The following is a 24,857-nucleotide window of genomic DNA, read 5'->3' as shown; positions in this document are numbered from 1 at the left end:
GAAATTAGACCTAGAAACATTGAGAGATCTTTTAGTTACAAACTCTCATTTTATAGATAAGGAAATTGAGGCATGAGAAAACAAAGTGAATTGCCCAAGTTCACACAGTCGAAGGTAGGATTGGAAAAAGGTCAGCTGAAAAATTCTGAGTCCTCTATAAAAGGGAGGCTTTGGATGGAGTTTTACTCAGCCTTCTAGCCCTCCAGTCAGAGGGGAGAGGCAACTGAGGGTGGTGAGGAGGTATTAAGTATCAGAGTTTCTTAATATTATAAGAAGAATGACATTGTAGAATAAACTATTGGCTACTTACCAAAAAACAACATGAAACAACACGTATGGCAGAGTAAGAGCTATGCTGTGGGAGTCATATATTTCCTAAGGTAGGATTTATGCCAAATTTTATTTCTTGGATAACCTTCTATATAACTTTCAGCTTCACTATTTTGTGACATGCTTTAAATTGCTGAAAGTTTGTTTTTCCTCCTTCTCCTTGTATTGCACTGGTTCTGTTTTAGCATATAGCATGACACCTCTTTCTTTGCCAGAGCAAAGTACATTTGATCCTCATTCTTTGTGGATTCCATATTTGTGACTGTGTTTACTTCCTAAAATTTGTTTGTAATCCCAAAATCAATGGTTGGGGCACTTGTCATTTGCAGTCATATGTAAAGGGGTGAAAAATGTTAGTTGCCAGACCAGGCATGCTCCCCACTAAGGTCAAACACGAGGCATTATGCATTCTTGTTTCACCTCTCATCCTATAAACAAGTATCCTTTTTGTGGTTTATTTAGTGCTACATTTTCCACATTTTTGTGCTTTTGATTGGTGATTTTGCTTTTTAAAATGCCCCCCAAGCATAGTGCCAAAGTGGTGTCTAGTGTTCCTAAGTGCAAGAAGGCTATAATGTGCCTTACAGAGAAAATACCTGTTAGGTAAGCTTTGTTCAGCCATGAGTTATGGTGCTGTTGGCCATGAGTTCAGTGTTAATAAATCAACGATACAGTAATTCTAGAAAAAAGGAAGAGGAAATTCACTAATCTGTACATGAGGCCACTCTGGAAAGTGCTAAAGTAAATACTGTGACCAGAGGCTTACAGGAACCTAACCCTATATTTCCCCTAAGAGCAATGGTTCAGTAATTCACTAATTCGGTGTGTACAGTGACTTTATAGAACATAACCACTTCAAATGAAGAAAATCAACTGTAGTTTGTCACAGTAATGCCTTATGGTACTATGACTGTGTTGATACTCTGATAATAGTGGAACCAGATGTGATCACAAAATTTAGTCCATCTTATTTGCCATGGCCTATACCAACCTTCGAAACCCAAACTCTACTGCTGGTTATCAGAGGAATCAATTCCTAAGTTAGGGGTCATCAGCCTGTGTTATAACTACTAAGTATAGTACATGGCTAGGATCAAAGTACACACACACACACACACACACACACACACTAGTCTACTCACCATTTCCCATTTCTGAGAACCGTTGTCTACAACTGAACACCCCCACCTATAATGGTAATATACCTTTCCTTATTCATGAATTTTGGTGTCTCTTCTCACAAAAGTAAAAATTTAGTCATCTGGGTATGTATTTGTGAATACATGTGCACATGTACCCCAAATATAATGCCAGAAGAACAGAAGTTGCAGCACTGACCCTCTATTTTTGAAAGGTTGTTGTGCCCTGTGCTACAAAATTCCAAAAAATAATTCCTAGGGACGGCATATAGGAATGTCTAAGAGACAGGCCCTGAATATATATTCTCTCAGTGTAACCCAATGGCTCCAGGAATGACATGAAAATAGCTCCATAGAGAGAGTGATCTGCAATGTCAGCAAACTCAGGCTAGACCATATTGGTTGTATACCAGTCTTTGCCCCAAAATAGCAGAAGTAATTTCATGAAAAATCTGGGGTTTTACCCTTAGGAAGTTGTCACTCATCTTCATATGCATGCATCTATGTGTGAGAAAAGAGGAGTTGGATATGAGAAATAAGAGGTAGAAATGGCAGGATTTGCCTGCTGATTACATATGTGGAATGAGGGAGAATGAAAAGTTGAAGATAACAGTGAGATTATAAACATGAGTAACTGGAAGAATGGTGGTGTCTTCGTTAGAAATAAGGGTGTTTGCAAGAGGGGTGGGTTTGGAAGAAAAGCTAATAAATTCTGTTTTGGACATGACAAATTTCACATGTCTCTGGGACATCTAGTTTGAAGTATTCAGTATTGTTATTGAGTCATTTCAGTCGTGTCTGACTCTTCTTGACTGCATTTGGCGTTTTCTTGGCAAAGACACTAGAGTGTTTTGCCATTTCCTTCTCGAGCCCATTTTACATATGAGGAAGTGAGACAAACAGGGTTAAGTGACTTGCCCAGGGTCACACAGCTACTATGTGTGATTTGAGCTCGCGAAGATGTCTTCCTGATTCCAAGCCAAGCGCTCCATTCCCCATGCCACCTAGCTGCCTAAAATATCAATTGGAAATACAGAGCTAAAGCTCAAGGGAGAGACTTGGACTAGGTATATAAAGCTTTGAATTATATGTACAGAGATCTGCAAACAAGTCATTGGTAGAATTCCATACAAACACAAGCAAATTTGTTTTAGTTAATGTCCATTTGCTATTTGCTAATTTCTTCTATGTGTACTTCAGGATGATCTGGCTCAGCAGGAGTTTACACTTTGCTGTCTTTAGACAAGCATTTATGCCTGTTTTGTGAGGTGATACTGCATATAATCTTCTGATCCTCTAAATATGTGTGGTCCTTGGTTGAATCAGTGTGAGAAGGAAAGCAGTTGTTTGTTGGTTGAGATGTTTTCTGGCCTCTTTTGGCTTTTTACTGTGTGATTGTTTTGTTTTAGTTAAACTGGTGATAGAAGCAATGCCTCTACTTTTAGCCATTTCCCATTTTTTTCAGAGTCAACAACTTGTATATAGTTTGGGGTGGAGCTGCTATGATTATATACAATATTTTCTCATCTTTGACCTATTTACTTTTACCTTTGCAAATCAATCAATGAATGAACTGCATGCACACAGCCAACTCTGAAAGGACTTCCATGTTATATACTAGCTGTTTTTTTTTAACCATATATAGCTGTTTTTCTTATGGGAGGCAGGCTGGTACAGAAAGAGTACTGGATTTGGAGTCAAAGGACTTGGGTTTGAATCTTCCTCAAAGTATCTCTGTAATCTTGAACAAGTCAATTGACCTTTCTTAGACTCAGTCTCTGCATGTGTAAAATGAGGATATTGAGTTAGAAGATGATCCATAATGTGCCTTTCAGCTTTAAATCTATGATCCTTTGGTCTTGTGGTCAGTCCTCTGGGCCTTGTTATGATGTAGTTTCTTTTTGATGTGTTTTTCGTGTCCCACAACTTTCGACTTTCTTCAATTCAACATGGATTTATTGAATGCCTGTGGTGTCAGTCAAAAAATATTTATTAAGCAACTACTGTGTATCAAGCACTGTTTCAAATAATGTGGGCACAAAGACAAAAATGAAAGTCTTAACCCTTAAAGAGCTTATGTTCTGCTTGGAAAAACAGTACATACACAGATAAACATATTTGCCCCAAAAATGTATTTAGACCACACCTATGATTTCTTCTGAATGTTCAAGCAAGAGTAAAGTGAGATAACTTTTTGAAATTCTTGAAGGAAGTATTCACTGTGATATAAAAGCATGATTCTTTTGAGTAATCTATAGGCCTCTACCTCTGTTTCCTCTGCTCTGCCACAGTTACTATGGAAACAGTGAGGGATGTGTAGGACTAACAGCTGATTTAAATTTTTCGTCTGTTTAAGAAGTTGCCATCACATCTCATACTGACCTCTTGGTGATGAGCTTCTCCATACTTAACTAGCTAGTTGCTTGGACCTTGGACTATTGGCTAGAACAGCGGTCTCCAAAGTGGGGGCCATGGTGTCATAGCAGATGAACTGTGGCCTGACCCCATGGGCTTTGTGATCAGTCATTCAGAAGGTGAGAAGTCAGGTCTCATCCCACTCTTCCTGCAGTAACCATTCATGGTCGTGTCTCCAACGCCACCGCACCTGCTCTTATTTCCCTACTTGCTCCCTTATTTGACACCCCACCCTTCCCAGTTATGGAAAAGGGTAAAGGAGCAGAGGAGTGTTTGTTACTTTGTCTCTAGGTCATGAATTATAGCAAGTAAAGGTAGGGGAAAGGGCACTGGAAAGAGCATGTAGTCCCCTTTGTTCAATTCACAATCTCAGTTGTATTCACAGTAGCTGACAGGTCCAGAACTCGGCTCCTGCCTTCATCCCTGCTCCAAGATCAGAGTTTCTGTCAGCTTCAGTCATTTTTGGTACAAGAGCTGCTGAAGTCATAATCCCCCTTGCTGTAGTGTACCCTAATGAAAACAGGTAGCCCCAACACAATGGCCATGGCTGCCAAGCTGAAAATGCCTGATGGCTCCAGAGGAGAAAGTGAGGCTGGTGGCTTTGCACAGTCCTCTCTCACTTAAATCACCTCCATGATGTCATGATGCTCAAAGAGGGTGAAGGACAAACAACAACAAAAATGCCTGCATGGTGACCAATAAGTCTGGCTCCAGTGACAGCAGCAGTTTCCCAGGTAACCCACATGGTGATCACAGAATTACAGAATTCAAGAGTTGGAAGAAACCTCAGTGGCCTGTAGTCTAATCTGTATGTGAAAGAAATCCCTCCTGTACCCTATCCAATAAGTTGTTATCAGACCTCTGAGAAAGGAGAGCTGATCCCTCCAGGCAGCCCGTTACACTTTGAGACAGTTCTAATGATTAGAAAGTGTTTCCTTGATATCAATCATGAATTTATCTCTTTGCTGTTTCCACCCATTGCCCCTGGATCTGCCCTGTGTGATCAATCAAAGCAAGTCTATAACCTCCTCCACAAGGCAGCCCTTCAGATGCCTGAAGACAATTTTCCCATCTCCCCAAAGTCTACTCTTCTCCAGGCTAAGCAGGTCTGGTCCCTTTAGCCCACACTCACAGGATACAGACTCGAGGTTCTTACCCATCGTGGGTGCCCTCCTTTAAGAGTTCTCCAGCTTCTTTAGCTCCCAGAAGTCCAGAAATTTGAATTTCAAGGACAGCAGAAGGAAAGAAAAGGTAGTCAGTCCTGAATACCAGTATACAGATCTCACATCCTATTGGTCATATCACAAGCTTTCCTGGCTGTTGCAAATCTAAATCTGGTAAGGAGGTGAGGGCAATTTGTGTGTTCCAGTATCATAAGAAATCACTTTTCAGTCCTCCTGAGTCAACATCACGTAGGGGCCAGAAGAAAATAATAATTCACACAGATAAGAAGTCAAGGCATGGACATGGGTTACAAAAATTAGCTAATGACAATGAAAAATGGGGGTGGGCAGAACAAGACAGCTACTGATTATTAAACTCAGTAATCATTTTTGGAGCTCCTACTGTGTGCAAAGGACTATGTTTAGTACTGGGAATACAAAGATAAGAACAAAAAATAATCCTTTTCTTTAAGGAACGTATACATTCCCCTGGAGGTTCTGAGAGAAACTTACTAATGGGAGAGGAAGCTTGCAGGGATGGAGGGAGAAGGCTGCTGAAACATGGTGGCAAAGTCACAGCATGAACAAGAGTGATGGCCCTGCTAATGGAGAGAAGGGGATGGATGCAGGAGATGTGGTGGTAGAGCAGTAAGATTTGGCAACTGACTGGAGATGGAGAGTGAAGAATTCAGGACATCTTCATGAACTCAAATGACGGAAAGACTGGTGATGCCATAAAGAGAAATAAAGAAACTTAGAGCAGGAGGTTTCAGAGGGAAGTTAAGTCCTATTTTGGCCATGTTGAGTTTGAGTTGCTTCTAGTATATCTATTTCAAAATGAGAAGGAATGTTAGGTAGAAAAGAATTAAGAAAGTACAGTGTCATGGAATGCAGAGGAATTTGTGAAATGAAATAATGAAATGAAATGAAATATACATTGAGGACAGAATAGTGAATGGGATCCCAAACTGCAAAAATTTCAAAAAGGATGACTGCTGATAAAAGACCAGCAATTAATAGATCATTAGCAACCTTGGAGAGAGTATAGTACTAAGTCTAGAAGGCAGATTGCCAGGGGCTAAGGTAAGAAAGTCAAGGTGTGGGGAGTGAAAGATATTTGAAGAGAAAAAAGGTTTGGAACAGTCACACTGAGAAACACAGTGGAGAGTCGATCAGGGAATTTCCATGAGCCTTTGAGGGTCCAGCTGAGATTAGATAATAACATCTGTAATCCACTAGTCAGCACAGTATGACTCCTCTAACAGTATGCAAGTAGGAACAGAGAGGGCAAATGGAAGAGGTCATCGACGGTTTGGGTTTGGCAAGGCAGAGGACGAGGGAGCAAGGGATTCAGGGGTGTAGAAGGTAGTGTATAGTTGAACAGGTTATCAATGGAGTGAAAAACACTAAGGGAGGAAACTGGTGCCTAAGCAGGCCATGTGGACTAGGGAAGAATGGAGGAATGAAATGGCTAGAGGAAGTGGTAAGGAATAATATAGTTGGGAGGAGTAAGACAGAAGGAGAGATGGAGATTATCAGACTGAGGAACGTCAGAGTTCTAGATCATGAAGTGAGAATCTGTTGCTATTTGCCATGGAAGTTTAGCATTTCTACCCTAAATAGATTTTTAAAAGCCTAGAAACTGCATTGGCCAGCAAACTTTTGGCCTGCTTGCAAAGTGGAAGAATGTGGTCAGCCAAAGATAATACTCATTTACACTGTAAACTCATTTGCAAAGCTTTAAGGAGAAAAAAATGGAAGATTAGAGCAGTATTATCTCACAAAACAGTGAGAAGTGGTGAAAAGAGAAATATGAATTTGCAGAAAGTTTGGTGTGAGATTCAATTATGTGAAATCATCCCAACAGCACCTAAAGATGAGCAAAAAAAGATGAAGAATTGAAAAGATGCCAAAATTTCTATTTAAAGGTTTTTTCATCAATAACAATAGAACTGTGACATTTGACCTCTGATGATTTGAGAAGTGTAAATGATGTCTAAGAAAGTATAAATATGGCACTAAAGAAAACAAACACAGAAAAAACAGCTGGACTAGACCAAACATACACAGAGGAAGTTTATGCCACAATCCAGAGGGCAATAAGAGATTGTTCTTCAAGACAGCTGAAGGAAGGGAAGATACTGAGCAAACAGAATTAAAAAAAATCTCATATGCTAATTACTGCTTTAAGAAAAGGACAAATACATCAATAACTGCCAACCCATTTTCCCACTTTCTTTTTTCTATTAAATCTTTATAATGATATGCATGCATATGAAGGGTATTCTTGATATATATATATATATATATATATATATATATATATATATATACAAGAAGGGAACAGGCAGGCTTAAATGAACACTATTCAATAACAGACAGCATCTTAAGAGAAATACTGTTGTCTGAAAGAGGAAGAGAATGCAAGATCCCTCTATGTTTTTTTATTGTTGGCTCAAGAAAATCATGTGACTAGAGCAGAATACAGCCCTAATGGTTCTCCTGCAATAGGATGTCTCCCATGCATTTGTTAAGATCATAGGTGATTCCCTAACGTTAACTTGGTTCATAACATCACTTGGTTCAGTTATCTTTTGATGGTAACTATTAGGTAATGCATAAAACAGGAAGATATATACTCATCAAGGTGATTACCCCTGTCCCAGAAGATATCCAGCACAGATTCCAAATGGAAGAGGGGTTCTTTATAGATGGTGAGGTACTCCATATGCACTGTTTGTAGATAATTTTGTACTGATTGCATCAAGCCCTGGACCGCTTCAAAGCTTCTTCAGTGAGATTCATAACCACTTAAAAGAGTTTAGCCTTATGTTGTAGGCCAGGACTTACTAAGGCTAGTCCAGTGGTTCAGGTTCCAAACTGGAATGAAATGAGACACCCCCCTGCTCCCCATAGACCATCTAGCTGTTAAAAAAGGAAATTTACTTAGCCATAGCAAGGAAAGGACATTCAGCAAAGATACAGCATGGATTCAGTTGGATGTACCTCACAACTTCTTCATTTGCCATGGTGGCACATGGGTGTCAATCCGGAGGAAGGAACTCCCAACTCCTCCCAAGTTATCTGTCGTTTGTACTTAGGCCACCAGGAAGCTGCATCAGTGGTTGCAACTTAGTGCCCTGGACAAATTAAGTCTTGTGGACAGTTTCAGTATCTTTTAAGGTAAAACTAACCTAGGTTTAGGGGATAGCTATTGCTCCTATGATACCTTATTATACATGATCGAAAAAACAAATAGTCTGGACAAGAGGTATTCTTCAGTATTTGAGATATAGTTGGTTAGCACTTGTCCAGAAGTATGTCTATGTTGGACAGGCACAGCAGCTGGAGTATGACCTGGGTCCAGAACCGAATAAGAAGAAAAAGATAAAATGGATTGCTTTGAGAAACTGTGCAGAGCTGCAAAGTCATTTCTCCAAGCCATTCCTTGAAACCCGGGACTATTTTTTTTAATACCAGTATTCCTTCAGTGTTGCCATGTGATTGCAAATCATGGATTACCTAGAGTTTCCAAAGAATCAAAATTGCCTGTCGATGGTCATTGCTCTGTGCCCAATAACAAGAAGTACTCCCATCTTAGAGACTATGGATCCACTGAGGTATAGTAGAAGTATATTAAAATAATGTTAATATTATTTATCTTTGTTCTCCCCACCTTAGCAACTAGCACGGAGCCTGGCACATAGTAGTTACTTATAGTTGAGTGAATGTCATGTACAATGAAAGCTGTACTTTAGAATTCTATGTTTCTTTCAGATAGCTTTAGGTAGATGTTTTCCCTCTGATATCTCAGTTTGAATTATTAGTGATTTGAAAAATGTGTGTCAGAGGAGAAAGGGTAGGAGGAATCTTTATGTAGCTATGCTTTTGTAGGTCATACCCTTACCACACATTTTTCATTTTTGAAAGGATAATAACAGATGGCATTATGTGGTTTGTATAGTCCTTAGGAACTTTTTAAATGAAGTCTTTTTTTCCCTAAATAAATTTACACAGAGAAAAGCATTTTTAATTTAAAGAATTGTTAAGAAGAGCTTAGCCAACAAAAAAATCTTTTTTTCAAAGAGCTTGGGCAAGGGGCAGGGAGAGAAAGGACAGTGCTAGTAGGATCCATGTGTTAAATTTGTCTAATTGTAGGAGTTAGAATCTGTATGTAGTTATCTAAAGAAATGAATTGTGTTAAATTTTAGAAGGGTGACTACTTCCTTAGCCCTTTGTAATTATATAGTAGAATCATCCGTCTGTTTTTCATACCAAGAAAATTCTGTTCTCTATCACTCAAGACAGTAATTATAGTAATAGACTTGTAATTTCTTCTGTGTTGCACAGAAAGTATATTCCTGTGTGACAGTTGCCAGACATTAATTTCTGGTTACCAATAAATCAGGTTGTGTTTTTGTTTGTAAATTTGTTCTTGAAAATCCCTGTAGGACTCTTGAATTTTCCAGTAGCTGATTCACCAGGATACCTACTCCCAAGTAGTTTCACTTGCCAGAGTGTATATCTTAGAAATAGACTTAACAGGCCATAAAATTGTCACCATTGTATAATAGAGTGGCAGGGGAACTGAATTAGAGACTTGGAAGTCACAGGCTCCTGGTTTGTTTTGCTTTAAGATAAAAATATAATGAGATTAGTTCTTAGAAGTTTGAGCCTAAAGTCTTGTATTTAACCTTAACAGGTTTAGTATAGACAGAGGAAGAACACAGAAGTTCTATTCAAGAGAAGTTTCCTCATGTCAAGTAGTTTAAGAAGGTAAGATTTTAGGTGTGACCTTTAAAAATATTTTTAAAGGATATGGGCTGATGTATTTCTGAAAGGACAATTCAGATAAATCATAATTTGATCTATTCTGTTGTTATTCTATGTTAACATTTCTAATTATTAATGTACCTAGACAATCATTCTGTTGACACTGTATTCCTTGCTGTTCCTTGAGGAAGACACCCCATCTCTCAACTCTGGGCATTTTCACTGGCTGTCCTTCATGGCTGAGATGCTCTCCCTCTTCATCTCTGCATCCTAGCTACCCTTGGCTTCCTTCAAGTTTCAGTTAAATCCCAACTTCTACAAAAAGTCTTTCCTGATCCCCCTTAATTCTAATGCCTTCCTCTTGTTGATTATCCCCAATTTGGACTCAGTTTGTATATAGTTTGCTTGCATATTGTCTCCCCCATTAAACTCTGAACTCCCTGAGAGCAAAGACATGTCTTTTGCCTTTCTTTGTAACCCCAATGTTTAGCACAGTGCCTAGAATACAGTAGGCACTCAATAAATATATATTGAACTAGGAATTATAAAAGTTTTGATGGATTTCCTTTTAATTTGATCAGATTTGGTATGCTAGCTCAGATAGTGTCTTTAAGATTTGGGTTACAGGAGACAGAATTCATAGTAATTAAAGAGATTGATGAATTGGGAAGCCAGTATGTCAGCATGAATACTGAAGTCGCCAATGACGAGGACAGGGGTTGAGGCAGAACAGAAGATTGAGAGCCAGGTGTTAAACTCAGTAAAGAAGGAGGAAGAATGAATGACCTGGATGGTAGTGTATGACATTAACAAAGATCTGGACAAGGTGATATAATTGGATAATAATAGCCCATAATTTGTAATGCATTAAGGTTTGCAAAGTGCTTTTTCCATACATTATTTCATTTGGGTAATGGTGAACTTCAGAGGAGAAGTCAGCAGAGGGAAGAGTATGGAATTAACAGGAAGTCTGGAAGTGAAAGTAGGAAACAAGTATTCCTTCTCCTGGTAGAGTGACAGGAAGCATGATGATGGAAGAAGTAAGTAGTAGAGAGAGGGTAGCAAAGGATTGGAGAGGGAGGGAGTGAATAATAGAGGAGGAGTTCCATAGAACAAAGTATAAATGGAGGACAGAGGGAGCATAGGGACTGTGGAAGGGTAGAACTGAACAGGTTAGGAATTAAAGTAGCCCAGGAAAGGGTATTTTGCCTAGATAAGGTTCTGAATCACAGAGATGAGAGGAGCAGAAGAGGATATTGTATCAAAGTGATGGGAGAGTCCCAAACAAAGAGAAACTCGAATCAGTCCCAAGCTGTGTGTTTACTGAGCTTTAGTTTCCTCCTGTGTGAATGGAGATAACAGCATTTGTGGTACCTCCTTCATAGATTTATTGTATTTTCTTTCTTTAAATTTTTTTTTAACTTTTTTTCTTTTTAGATTTTGAGTTCCAAATTCTCTCCCTCCCTCCCTTCCCCTACTCACTAAGAAGGCAAGCAATTTCATATAGATTATACATATACGATCATGCAAACCATATTTTCACATTAGCCATATCACAAAAATGAAAGGAAGAAAAATAGAGAAAATTATACTTTAGTTTACACTCAGAGTTCAGCAGTTCTCTCCCTGGAGATGGATAGTATTTTTCATAGTGAGTCCTTTGGAATTATCTTGGATCATTGTCTTGGTATGTCTTTCACAGCTGATCATCATTACAATATTACTGTTACTGTGTACAATGATATCATGGTTCTGCTCATTTCACTTTGCATCAGTTCATATAGGTCTTCCCAGGTTTTTATGAAACCATTCCCTTGTTGTTTAGTTGTTTTCAGTCATGTATAACTCTTTGTGACCCCTCTTGGGGTTTTCTTGGCAAACATACTGGAGTGGTTTGCCATTTCCTCCTCCAGCTTATTTTACAGATAGTGAAATTGAGGCAAAAGGGATTAAGTGACTTGCCCAGCGTCACAAAGTACTAATCATTTGAGACCAGATTTATACTCAGGTCTTCCCAAATCCAGGCCCAGTGCTCTATCCACTGTATCACCCACCTGCCCTATAGCACAATAGTACTCCATCACAGTCGTATGCTACAGCTTGTTCAGGCGTTCCCCAACTGATGAACATCCCCTCAATTTACAATTCTTTGGCTCCACAAAAAGAGTTGCGATAAATATTCCTGTACATATAGGTTCTTTTCCTTTTTCTTTCATCTCTTTGGGGTACAGATCTAGTAGTGATACTGTTGGGTCAAGGGATATGCACAGTTTTATAGCCCTTTTGGCTATAAATCCAAATTATGCTCCAAAGTGGTTGGACCAGTTCACAACTCCAGCAGCAGTTCATTAGTGTAGTTATTTTCCCTCATCCTCTCCAACATTTGTCATTTTTTATAAGTGTGCTGTGGTACCCCAGAGTTGTTTTATTTTGCATTTGTCTAATCATTAGCTTCACAGAGTTATTGTGAAGAAAATATTTTGTAAATGAAAACTTTATATGAATTGGAGCTGATATTATTCTATAGAATTTACAAAGATAGGGACTGAAGGCATAAGCCACCAAATCCAGTGATGTTGTTATGGTCAAGCTTGTTTGGGCTTCTCCAAGTGGCCAAGGAGCTATTAGTTGGCTTCCAAATTTGAGAGGAATGACCTCCCCAGGGGTAGGGAGCCTGCAGCTTCAAGGCCATAGGGCCCTCTGTGTTTTTGGATTCGGTCAAAGGACCAAACTTGAGACCCTAGAGGGCCACGTGTAACCTCGAGGCCACAGGTTCCCCACCCCTGACCTGCCCTTTGTTCATTGCCTCAGGGAGAGCTACCTTATTTCACAGCGTAATTGTCCTCACTGTATAATTGTTGCACCTTGTTTTTGTTGCTCTTTTTTTAGTCCAAAAATTGGTTTATAACCTTTCATCACATAATTGTCTCATGGTAGAATTCTGTTCATCACGCAGCTTGAAAGGTAAACAGAGCAACAGTGTATTCACCAGTGGCATATGGATGTGCATTTATCTCTCATGCATTGTGAGCCTGAATGCACATTCATTGTCAGTATTCAATTTTAAGGTATATTCACAAGTATTCTGTGCATCCTAATCTTACACCAAAGACAGTTTAATAATAAATGATTTTAAAGTAATACTGGCACAATTTTTTAAAAAGCCCACTTTTTTTCCCATAAAATTGGCATGAAATCTGTGACGATTATGTTGTGAAATACAGTATCTCATTTCAGCTTCTCTTTCAGCACCTTGTACCTTCTGGTGGTTTTTAATCAAGGAAGGTGTGTATGATCCTGCCTATGTCCAAAATCCTTTTCTATCTACATACACTGACACTACTCTTCCCTTGAGTTTGGTCCCAACAGCAGTGTGTACATACAAACAGCTTCCAGAAGAGTGAATGATTCTCCGAGCTCATTCCTAAAGGAGCTTTTATTCTGCCAAAACATAGCAGTTTTAAAATTTTTAATAGAATTTAATAAAACTTTTAGGCAGAAATTTAAAGTACATTCAACATGACATAAGGTTTTCTTTTTTCCCCCTTAATGTAGACATTTTGTTTTTCTTTCTCGTACTCAGATACCACATCAATATACTAAGTGGGTCTGAGCCTGGGATTTTCTCATTTTCTTTGGATGAAAGCTTTGATTAGCTTTTTAAAATACTTATGTAATTGGTTTGCCTTTTTGTCGTTGTTTCCTAATAAGATTAGACAGCATCAAAGAATTATTTCATGATAAACTGAAATATTAGTGTGTGTTATGTTATAGTGGGTTATAATTTAATACTTTATAATATTCAAGTGAGCGCTTTTAGGATCAAATATTTCTTCCCCTTTATTACTAGTTGTGGCAAGAGTGGTTTATTCTGACCTAATTGTATAGCAGTTGCTGTTCTTGGTAGACATCTATCTGAAACCTCTTAATTTTTTCAAAAAAACTTTATTGTTGTTGGTTATACTTCCTAATAGGTCTATGACAAACAAGTGTTATTTCACAGAATTGCAGAATCCAGTTTTGAAGCAAACTCAGAAAACATCCAGTCCAACCCATTCCCTAACAAGAATCTCTTCACTACCATTCCTGAAAAGTAGGCATTTTTTTTGAACATTTCTTCTAGTGAAGACGGGAACTTACCACCTCCCTAGATAGTCTATTATACTTCAGGATGGCTCTGTTAGCAAGTTTTTCCTTTGTTCTCACCATCATCTATAACTGTGCCATCTCCATGATTTTGAAATTCCTCGGCTCATAGAATCCTAGATTTAGAACAGGAAGGGACTCTAGAGGCCATTGTCTCTAACCCCCTCCTTTTACAGATGAGGAAATTGAGATGCAGATTTAGCATTCCAAAATTCCTCTTTCTGACAATAATATCCTGACCTTCCTTCCCTTCTTACCTCCTGTAAGCTTCAGGCCTTGTTTTCCCCTTCTCTCACCTACTCTGGTCTTGAGCATATAGTTAACCAACTCAGCTATACATTGTTCTTGTACATCTTTACTCTTGTATGAGCCTTTTGATCCAATGTGTCTTGTATGCCTGTACAAGGCATCCTTGATTCCTTTGTTCATTTGTCCTACCACTGGTCCAGCCTTGCCAATCTTCAACCCCAGACTGCTTTCACCTTCCTCTTCCTATAAGCTTCTAGAGTAAAGCTGCCAAATACTGTGAGAGCGAGTCCATGGCATTGAGTGGTTCTACTGAACATGAACATTCTCTAATCATAACTCGATCTGTACTTTTATTTTTCCTTCCCTCAGTGACTGTTTTAAACATCCTTTTCTCTCTTCAGTGTCCAGCTCTCCTCTGTCATTCCTCTTCCTTATTACACACTTCACAAACCCACTACATGATGTCACTCAGTTGCTCTTTTTCTTTAGCCTCTCAGGAATGGGTGGCCCTTTAGATGATGGAATGTAACTCCTTCATTTTGCAGATGAAGAAACTGAGTCTCAAAGGCATTAACTAACTTTCCTAAGACCACTCAAGTAATAAGTAAGAAGCTTGGAATTTGAACCCAAGTCCTGTGACTACAAAACGAAATCTCTTTCTTAGTAAAACAATTATAAACTTAATATTAAAAATGATTTCAACTAATTAAGCTTTTGTTGTAACTATATACTTTTACTCTTTAAAATTTTTAATTCATTTTTTTCTCCCCTTTCATTTCTGAATGTTTACTCTATCTCTCCTATCCAATTGGGCCATCCTTTTTTAAGAAAGAAAGAAAAAAGTCATTTAGCAAAACTGATCAACACATCAACCAAATATGATGGTATAGGTGATGTTCCATACTCATAGTCTCCTACCTCTCTCTGTAAGGAAGGAAAGGAGGTACATTTGCTCATTTGTTCTCTAGGGGTAAACTTGGTCATTATAAAGTACATAGTGATCAGTTTCTTTTTGTTGTTGTTGTCACTCTTTTAATTTACATTATGGCAGTCTTGTACATTGTTTTCCTGTTTCTGTTTATTTTCTAACAGGTCATATAAGTCTCTCCATGCTTCTCTGAAATTTTCACATTCACTGATTTCTGCAGTCCATTACTTTTGTGTACCACAACTTATTTAGTTATTTCCTGTTCCACCATCCTTCTAGTCCCCCAGGCTCACAACCTAGAGGTCATCCTCCATTTTTCACTCTCTCTTATCCCCTGCATCCAATATGTTGCCAAGGCCTGTCGATTTCACCTTTGTAACATCTCTCAAATATGTCCCCTTCTCTCCTCTAATCCTGCCACCATGCTAGTGCAAGCCCTCAGCCCCTCAGATCTACACTATTGCAATAACCTTCTGGTCGGTTGCCCTACTGTAAGTCACTCCCCACTCCAGCCCGTCCTCCATTCAGCCATCAAAGTGATTTTCCTGAAGTCCTAGTCCAATTATGTCATCCCTATAACTCACTAAACTCCAATGACTCCTTTTCACTTCTGGGATTAAATATAAAATCCTCTTTTCAGCATTCAGAGCCCTTCATAAACTACACCTCTTCCTTCCTCACCTTTCCAGTCTTCTTACACCTTCTTGCCTCACACATACCCCTGATTCTAGTGCCATTGGCCTGCTTGCTGTTTCCTGAACAAAATATTCCATCTCTTGACTCTGGGCATTTTCTCTGGCTGTTCTCCATACCTGGAATGTTTTCCCTTTTCATCTCCTCCTCTTGGCTTCCCTGGATTCTTTCAAGTCTCAACTGAAATCCTGCCTTCTACATTAAACCTCTTCCATTCCCTCTTAATTCTAATGCCTTCCATCTATTGACTATTTCCTGTTTATACAGTACATAGCTTGTTTGTACCTATGTGTTGGCTTCCATTAGCCTGTGAGTTCCTTGAAGGCAGGGACTATCTTTTGTATTTATTTGTATCCCTGGTGCTTAGCAGAGTACCTGGCACATAGTAGGCACCTAATAATTGCTTATTGATTGACATTGTTTTTAGTTCTATGCTACTGCAAAAAGTGCTGTTATGAATAATTTCCCTTTACATAAGATCTTTTTTTTTTTGGTCATTCTCCTCCTTTGGTTATATGCCTAGCAGTGGGATCTCTGGGTCAAAGGTAATGGACATTTTAATAATTTTCTTAGCATAATTTCAAGTTGCTTTCTAGAATGGTTGGGTCCATTGGCTCTACCAGTTATATATCTATTTTATCACAGCCTTCCCAACACTGATTTTTGCTTTCTTTGTCAATTTGCTGGATTTGAGAGTCATTTTGATTTTCATTTCTCTAAATATTAGTGATCTGGGGTATATATGATCTATAATAGTTTGCAATTCTTGTTTTGAGAAGATCCCATTCCACCCCATTGTCTGCAGGAGATTGGCTTTGTAATCATCCCCCTATTCTCTCTAACCTTACATCTCTCCCTTACTATTTGGACCTTCTCTGCTTTCTACAAATATGCTCAAATTTGGCTCATCTTTAGAGAGGGCTCACAACCACTAACTATTTCCTTAAGCTATCATTCTATAGCTCTTCTTTCAGCCAAATTAGAAAAAGCTGTCTGCACTGATTGCTTTGACATCTTCTCCACCCCTTACTTCTCAACAAGATGACCAGTTGTGATCTTGTTCTGGGATCACTCACCTGAAACTACTCTCTCCAAAATAACCAGCCATCTCTTAATTTCTAAAGCTGATGCTTTTTCTTAATCCTCATTTTTCTTGACCTCTGTAGCATTTGGTAATGTTGACCATTCTGTCTTAGATTTCCTCTCCTCCCTGTGTTTTCATGTGACTGTTCCTTCTCAGTTCTCCTCCACCTGTCCAACCACTCTTTCTCAGGTTCCTTTGCTATATTATTATATATATCACACCCCCAATTGTCTCTGGCTCCATCATGGGTCACCATTTTTACTCTTTCTATACATCCTTTTCCTTCAGTTCATCAGTTCAAGTGTTTTTAATTACCACCTCTATGCTGATTATTCTACATATCTGATCCTAGCCTATCTTCTGAGCTCCAGAAACATATCATTAACTTCCTATGTGATATTTTGGATTAGATGTTCTCCAGGCAGCTCACACCCAACATGTTCAAAACAGAACTCATTATTTTTCCTTAAAAACCTACCCCTCTCCCACACTTTCCTGTTTCCATATACTGTCCTTCCCATCACTCTTGCTCATGATCTTAGTTTCATTCTCAACTCCCCATTTTCTCACCCCACATAAGTCAGATGCCAGATCATGTTCATTTTACCTCCACAATATATCTCTCATTTGTCCACTTCTCTCCTCACACCCAGCTACCACCCTAATTCAGCCCTCCTTGCCTCTAACCTGAACTATTGTAGCAGCTTCCTATTTAGTTTTCCCACCTCAAGCCTTTACCCACTGCAGTCCAGTCTCCATTGAAAAGGAATAATTTTTAAATCAGTTAGTATTGATTACTTTGATTTATTTTTAGTTTGATTGTAGGACTAAGCTTTCTTCTTTAGGTAAAACTAGCCCTAACAGCTAACACAGATAGCAGATAGATAACAGACTAACATAGAATCTTAAGTCTAGGTAACTATACATTTAGTGAATAGATAGATTGATAGGACTTTGTTATTTAGTAGCAGATAATAAGACATATCTATAAGACATATAATCCCATAATCATAGGATTATAAGACTCTTTTTAAAGGCTAAGTTCCCCTTTCTGGCAGCTGGAGAAAAGAGGGGTTGACTCCTAGCTTATTGATTCTATGTTCCCCTTTTTTTCTTGAGGTAAAAGTTAAGTATAAGTTAAATAATATAATCATTTAAAGTCAAGTTTCCCTTTCTGGCAGCTGGAGAATGGAGGCTGCCTGCTAGCTTAACCATACGTTCCCCTTTCCAGTCTTAGTGGAAACTATAGGCTCCTTTAAAGTAAGCTTTTTAACAGCAAAACGCTGCAGCTAGAAGGCAGAGATTCCTTAGGCAATCTCACTTTGACAGGCAGGTTGATAGACATAGACCCTAATCCAATAGAATATCAGATTTAATAGTTGTCCCACCCCAGAAACTCCCCATTATTCCCCTGACACACCCACATTCAAAATGTTGCCAACAGTATGAATTTGGGTTAAGAAAGCCCTGGAGGAGTAACATAGTCAGATGACCTAACTTGTCCAATTGAATTATGTTCAAAACAAGTTTCCTAAGATGGCAGTAATTTTTAATTCCTCTTTTCTGTTATAAAAATAAGCTCTGTAAATCATTCCTTGGTCACTAATTACTGAAGGATTAGTTGACCTGACTTGATGGTAACCTGCTGACCGTTACTATTAAATCATTACTGGGGAAGCTTTGTACCTCAGAATTATTTTCTATTTCAGACGATTAATTTTAATACCCCATAGCTTCCAAAATGATTTTCCTGAAGCACAATTTTGACCATCTTACTCTCCTGCTCTCTTTAAAAGTCAGTGGCTTCCTATTACCTCCAGGGCCATGTGTAAACCTTTTTGTTTGGCATTTAAAGACCTTCACAGCCTAGCCCCAGTCTACCTTTCCAACCTTATTATACATTACTCCCTTTCATGTACCTTACAGTCCAGCCATACTGGCCTATGTGCTGTTCCTCATACACAGTATTCCATATCCTATGTCTGAATGCATTAGCTATTCTCTGTGCCAAGAAGGCATTCCTCCTCACTTCCGTGTCTTAGAATCCCTATTTTCCTTCAATGTTCAACTCATGGACCACCTTAAAAATGAAGATTTTTCTGACACCCCTCAATTTCTAATGCCTTTCCTGCCAAATTATCTGGTATCTGTTTCATATAAAGCTATCTATGTACTTGTATCTTCAGTGCATAAAATAGTGCCTGATACATAGTATAAATGCTTATTGATTGATTGAGAACTATTCATGCATATTGACCATGATGAGTGTTTTCTTTTTTAGTTTCTGAAAATAATTTGTATCGTATAAGAATTGATTTTTCTTTAAATGTTTGATAGAAATCACCCATAAATCTGACAAAACCAAGAGTTCCCCCCACCCCCACCTTGGTACTTCCTTTGTGTCTAGTTCAATTTCATTTTCTAAAATGAAATTTAAACTTATTTTATATTCTGTTCATTTGAGCATAATCCTTCATTTAAAAAAAAAATGTGGTGAGTAAAATGACACTGAGGCAAGATTTCCAGACAAGTTAACAGTTTATCGACAGTGATCCAGGCAGCTGCTAATAAAGTGGATCACTCTGGTCACCTCAGCAAAGCCAGGGACCCCAATGGCATGGAAAAGACCATTTTTATTGCCACCCTAAAGGAGGGGGAGAAATCAGGGTAGCCAATAAGCATAACCCTTACAATTAACTGCTGCTAGGGAAAGTGGGGTGGGCTTCAAGTGGGGCTGATTACACCCCTCTTTGACAATTAAGGAATGTTAATTGTTTTATGTCCCTCAACTGCTTCTAGTGGCCTTGGCTAGAAAATCAGAACCAATCCATTGGGATCACCCAGGTAGCTATCCCCTTGGGGAGACCAAATCATCTCTGATTTTGACAAGGAAAGACAAGGATGGGAGAGCTGTCCCTTAGGCAGGGGCCCAGCCTAAGCTGGTTATTTATTTATAGGTAAACAAAACAGGGATCCCAGCTTAAACTTTTTAGCAAGCAAATTTTGGGGGGCAGGGGGAAGCTAGTAGTGATCACACTATTCAATCGGGTCTTTAGTTCTGACTGGGAGAGACCAGCCTTTTGAGCCACATCAACAAATGGAGTTTGACAAAATGGAGAATAGGATCAACTACAGAGTAGAATTAGTTGTTAAAAGATACAGCATGATTTTAATTTTCCTCAAAATTCTCAGTATTATGGCATATCATTGTGTGTAATAGGTAATAACAGTTCTTTTTATTTCCTCTCTGTTATGATTTCTCCTTATTCATTTTTATTTGGTAATTTTATTTTCATCTGTCTTCTTTTAAAAGTTTGACAACTTTGTTATTTTTTTTAAGGAACCAGCTTTTAGTTTTGTCTATTAATTTGTAACTTTTTTGCTTTCAATTTTTTGGTGATTGATTTGGATTTTTAAATTTTATTTTTCTGGTTTTTAAGTTGCTTCAATTAATCCATTTCTCCCCCTGTTTTCAGAAATATAACTTTCCTCTTAGAACTGCTTTAGCTGTATCCTGGAAATTTCAGTGTGTTATCTCATCAACATTATTCTCATTCACATAGTTATTAATTGCATCTATGATTTGTTCTTTGACTCCCTCATTATCCAGGATGTCATTGTTAAATCTCTACCTGTGTCATTATCTTTTGTTTCTTTTCTCCATCTTGATTTTTCTTTTTTGCCGTATATTCTATAGAAGATGTTTTTAGGATTTTTGCTTTTTTCCTTAGGACATGGCCAGCTTTTTAAAGGCATCATGTGGTTCAAAGAAATATATGTTCTTTAATATTCCCATTCACAAAATGTCACAAATCTTTCTGCACTTAATTCTTCAAATTTGTTCATTTCTGTATTTTCCTTGTCAAAAAATCCTTCTGTTAAGTCTGTCCAGCTCTGAGAGAAGAACATTAAAGTTTCATACAATTGTTGTGTTACTGTGACTTTTTTATATTTTAATTAACTTTTCCTTCATGAATAGGTATTCTATGCAATTTGGTCCATATATGTTTAGTATTGATATTGTGCCTTATCGATAGTTGCTTTAAATATAATGTCATTTCCCTAGTTATCTCTCAAAATGTTATTTTTTTTCACTTGTCTGAGAATATGATTACAACTTTTGCTGTTTTGGATTAACATGATGAAAAGTAAACTTTGTTCCAACTCTCAATTTCCTTCTCTATCATTTTTATTTTTTTATAAACATTTGTGATATTTTATTCATTTATTTTTATTTTATATTTATTTTTTTCCAATTACATGTAAAAATAACTTTTAGTGTTCAAATTTTTCGAAATTTTGAGTTCCAGATTCTCTCCCTCCCTCCCACCTCCTTGAGAAGGCAAGCAATTTGATATAGATTATATATGTGCAGTCAAGCAAAGCATATTCTATATTAGCCATGTTGCAAAAGAAAACAGAGACAACAAAAAGAAACAGAAAACTTTTAAAAGTATGCTTCAATCTGTATTCAGAATCCATCAATTCTTTGCTACTTACTCTGTAAGTAGATAGCATTTTCCGTCATAAGTCCTTCAGTATTGTCTTAGATCCTTGTATTGCTGAGAATAACTAAATCATTCACAGTTGATTATTGTACAGTATTGCTGTTGCTGTGTACAGTGTTGTCTTGGTTCTTTTCACTTTGCTTTACATCAGTTTATACAAGTCTTCTCAGGTTGTTCTGAAAGCATCCTGCTTGTCATTTCTTATGGCATGATAGTATTCCATCACAATCATATAGCCTAACTTGTTCAGCCGTTCCCCAGTTGATGGGCGTCCCCTCCATTTCTGATTCTTTACCACCACAAAAAGAGCTACTATAAATATTTTTGTACATATAGGTCCTTTTCCTTTAAAAAAAAAAACAAAACTCTTTGTGATACAGACCTAGTAGCAGTTTTGTTGGGTCAAAGGGTATGCACCGTCTTATAGCCCTTGGGGCATAACTCCAAATTGCTCTCTAGAATGGTTGGGTCAATTTATAACTCCACCAACAGTGCATTAGTGTCCCTATTTTTCCATAACCCCTCCAACATTTATCATTTTCCTTTTATGTCATATTAGCCAGTCTGATAGGTGTGAGGTGATACTTCAGAATTGTTTTAATTTGCATTTCTCTAATCAATAATGATTTAGAGCATTTTTCATGACTATAGAAAGCTTTGATTTCTTCATCTGAAAACTGCCTGTTTATGTCCTTTGACCATTTATCAATGGGAGAATGATTTGTACTTTTATAAATTTAACTCAGTTTTCCACATATTTGAGAAATGAAGCTTTATCAGAGAAACTTTCTGTAAACATTTTTTCCCAGTTTCCTGTTTTCCTTCTAATCCTGCCTGTATTAGTTTTGTTTGTAAACAAAACAAAACAACAAACTCTTTAACTTAATGTAATCAAAATTATCCATTTTATATCCCATAGTGCTCTCCAGCTCTTGTTCTGTCATAAATTTTTCTCTTACCCATAGATCTGAAGGTAAAATATTTTATTCTCCTCTACTTTGCTTATGATTTTATCCTTTATGTCTAAATCATGTACCTGTTTTAATCTTATCTTGGTATGTAGTGTGAAATGTTGGTCTATACCTAGTTTATACCGAACTGCTTTCCAGTTATCCCAGCAAATTTTTGTCAGATAGCAAGTTCTTGTCTGAAAAGCTTGAATCTTTGCATTTTCTCAAACGCTAGATTACTGTAGTCATTACTTATGTGTATTGTGTACCTCATCTATTCCACTGATCCACCACTCTATTTCTTAGCCAATACCAGATTGTTTTGATGATTACCACTTTGTAATATAGTTTGAGATCTGGTATGACTAGGCAGCCTTCCTTCACATTTTTTTTTCCATTGATTCCGTTAATATTCTTGACCTTTTGATCTTCCAGATGAATTTTGTTATCACTTTTTCTAACTCTATAAAATAATTTTTGGTAGTTTCATTGGTATGGCATTGAAAAAATAAATTGATTTAGACAGAATTGTCATTTTTATTGTGTTGGCTTGGCCTACCCATGAGCAATTGATATTTTTCCAATTGTTTAGATCTGACATTGTATGAAAAATGTTTTGTAATTGTGTTCATATAGTTCCTGGGTTTATCTTGCAAGGTAGACTCCCAGGTATTTTATATAGTCTGCAATTATCTTAAATGTCTCAGCAGAAGGGCTAAACCAGATTGAGGGTAATCAATAGTCCTTAAACTTGTCAGTGAGTTAAGGGGATGTCAACCCCAAGCATGTGAAGACTTCTCCCAGAAGAATGGGTGGATGAGAACAATTTGTTTCAATAGCCATGAAAGTGACTGAAGCAGTTGCTGTGGAGAACTTAGAGCTTGGTCAGACATCAAAGACACCAAAGTCATCTACTGCATCCCAGACCATCACCAGTCATCTTGACTTTTGTACTGCTACTGGACTTCAGTGACTATGGTCAAGAGAGAATGAGGCTGACAACTGTATGCAACTCTGCCTCACTCAAAACCAATTCATGCATGAGTCAAGACATCACTTGTGATGTCATTGGTCCTATTCTAAAAGGAAGGATGATCTTCCTGTGATTACTAAGTGTGTAGTTCCCTCCATCTTGTTTTTCTCCCTGTTTATTCTTCTTTCTCTTTTCTTTCACTTCATCCCTCCACAGAATTCTGTTTTGCTTCTGACCATTGTCTCCCTTAATCCACCCTCCTTTCTATCAACACCCCACCCATTCTCTTTTCCTCTTCCCCTCCTACTTTCCTGTAGGGTGAGGTAGATTTCTGTGCCCAACTGAGTCTGTATGTCATTCCCTCTTTGAGCTAGTTCCAATGAAAGGTTTAAATGTTGTTTAAGTTGTTTCCCCTCCCACATCCCTCTCTCACCCCTTTATTTTATTTTTTTTAATTTTTTATATCATCTCATTATCGTCAGCTCACTTCTACGCCTTCTGTCTATGTATACTCCTAACTGCTCTAATAATGATAAACTTCTTAAGAGTTATAAATATCATCTTCCCACACAGGAATGTAAACAGTTTGACCTTACTGAATCCCTTATGATTTCTCTTTCATGTTTACCTTTTTATGCTTTTCTTGAGTCTTGTATTTGAAAGTCAAGCTTTCTATTCAGCTCTTGTCTTTTCATCAGGAATGCTTGAAAGTCTTCTATTTAAATAAATGACCATTTTTCCCCCTGAAGGATTATACTCAGTTTTTCTGCGTAAGTGATTCTTGGTTGTAATCCTAGTTCCTTTGCCCTCCAGAATATCATATTCTAAGCCCTCTGATCCTTTAAGCTTCTAAATCTTATGTGATCCTGATTCTGGCTCCACAATATTTAAATTGTTTCTTTCTGGCTTCTTGTAATATTTTCTTCTTGACCTGGGAGCTTTAGAATTTCATGATACTATTCCTGGGAGTTTTTGTTTTGGGATCTCTTTCAGGCATGGAGTAATGAGTGGATTCTTTCAATTCTGTTTTACCCTCTGGTGCTAGGATATCAGGACAGTTTTACTTGAGAATTTCTTGCAGTATAATGTCTAGGCTCTTTTTTTAATCGTGGCTTTCCCCAGGAATTCTTTTTGGGCTAGTGTCCAATTCACATTTTTCTTTGAGGCTTTGCATGTAGCTGTTTTGACTTCATCGTCTTCTAAGTTTCTGTCTTGATCTTCCTTGTAACTTTCTATGATCAGGTTCTTTTTTGTTGTTGTTTGCTCATTTCTTGACTTTTAACTTTGTGTTAAAGTTGTGCTTACTCCCAGGGTGGAAGGGACACTATCCCAAACTTCAGGTTTTTCGTGCTGCAGTTTCCAGAGCTAGTTCTGGGTGTCTATAAGTTTTTGGTTCTTCCAAAGTGGTGTTATCTAAGAGAGGTATAGTCATTGCTCTCCTGATCTGTGCTCTGGTCTATGAGCTACCACAGTCACTGTTTTCTGCCCTAGAATTGTGACCAGAGC

At 37.9% G+C, this 24,857-nt stretch overlaps 1 protein-coding gene across 5 annotated transcripts in view; it reads left to right on the top strand.

Annotated features, from left to right (window-relative positions):
* Window positions 1–24,857, top strand: part of ATG10 (autophagy related 10) — a 301,997-nt gene that overhangs the window by 268,383 nt on the left and 8,757 nt on the right. The gene's annotated exons all lie outside the window — the stretch shown is intronic.

The sequence above is a fragment of the Phascolarctos cinereus genome, unplaced genomic scaffold (assembly GCF_003287225.1).
Source record: "Phascolarctos cinereus isolate Bilbo 61053 unplaced genomic scaffold, phaCin_HiC Scaffold_4;HRSCAF=312, whole genome shotgun sequence".
Classification (NCBI taxonomy): domain Eukaryota; kingdom Metazoa; phylum Chordata; class Mammalia; order Diprotodontia; family Phascolarctidae; genus Phascolarctos; species Phascolarctos cinereus.
Note: the sequence above shows the minus strand (reverse complement) of the source record. Positions and strands in the feature narration are given on the sequence as shown.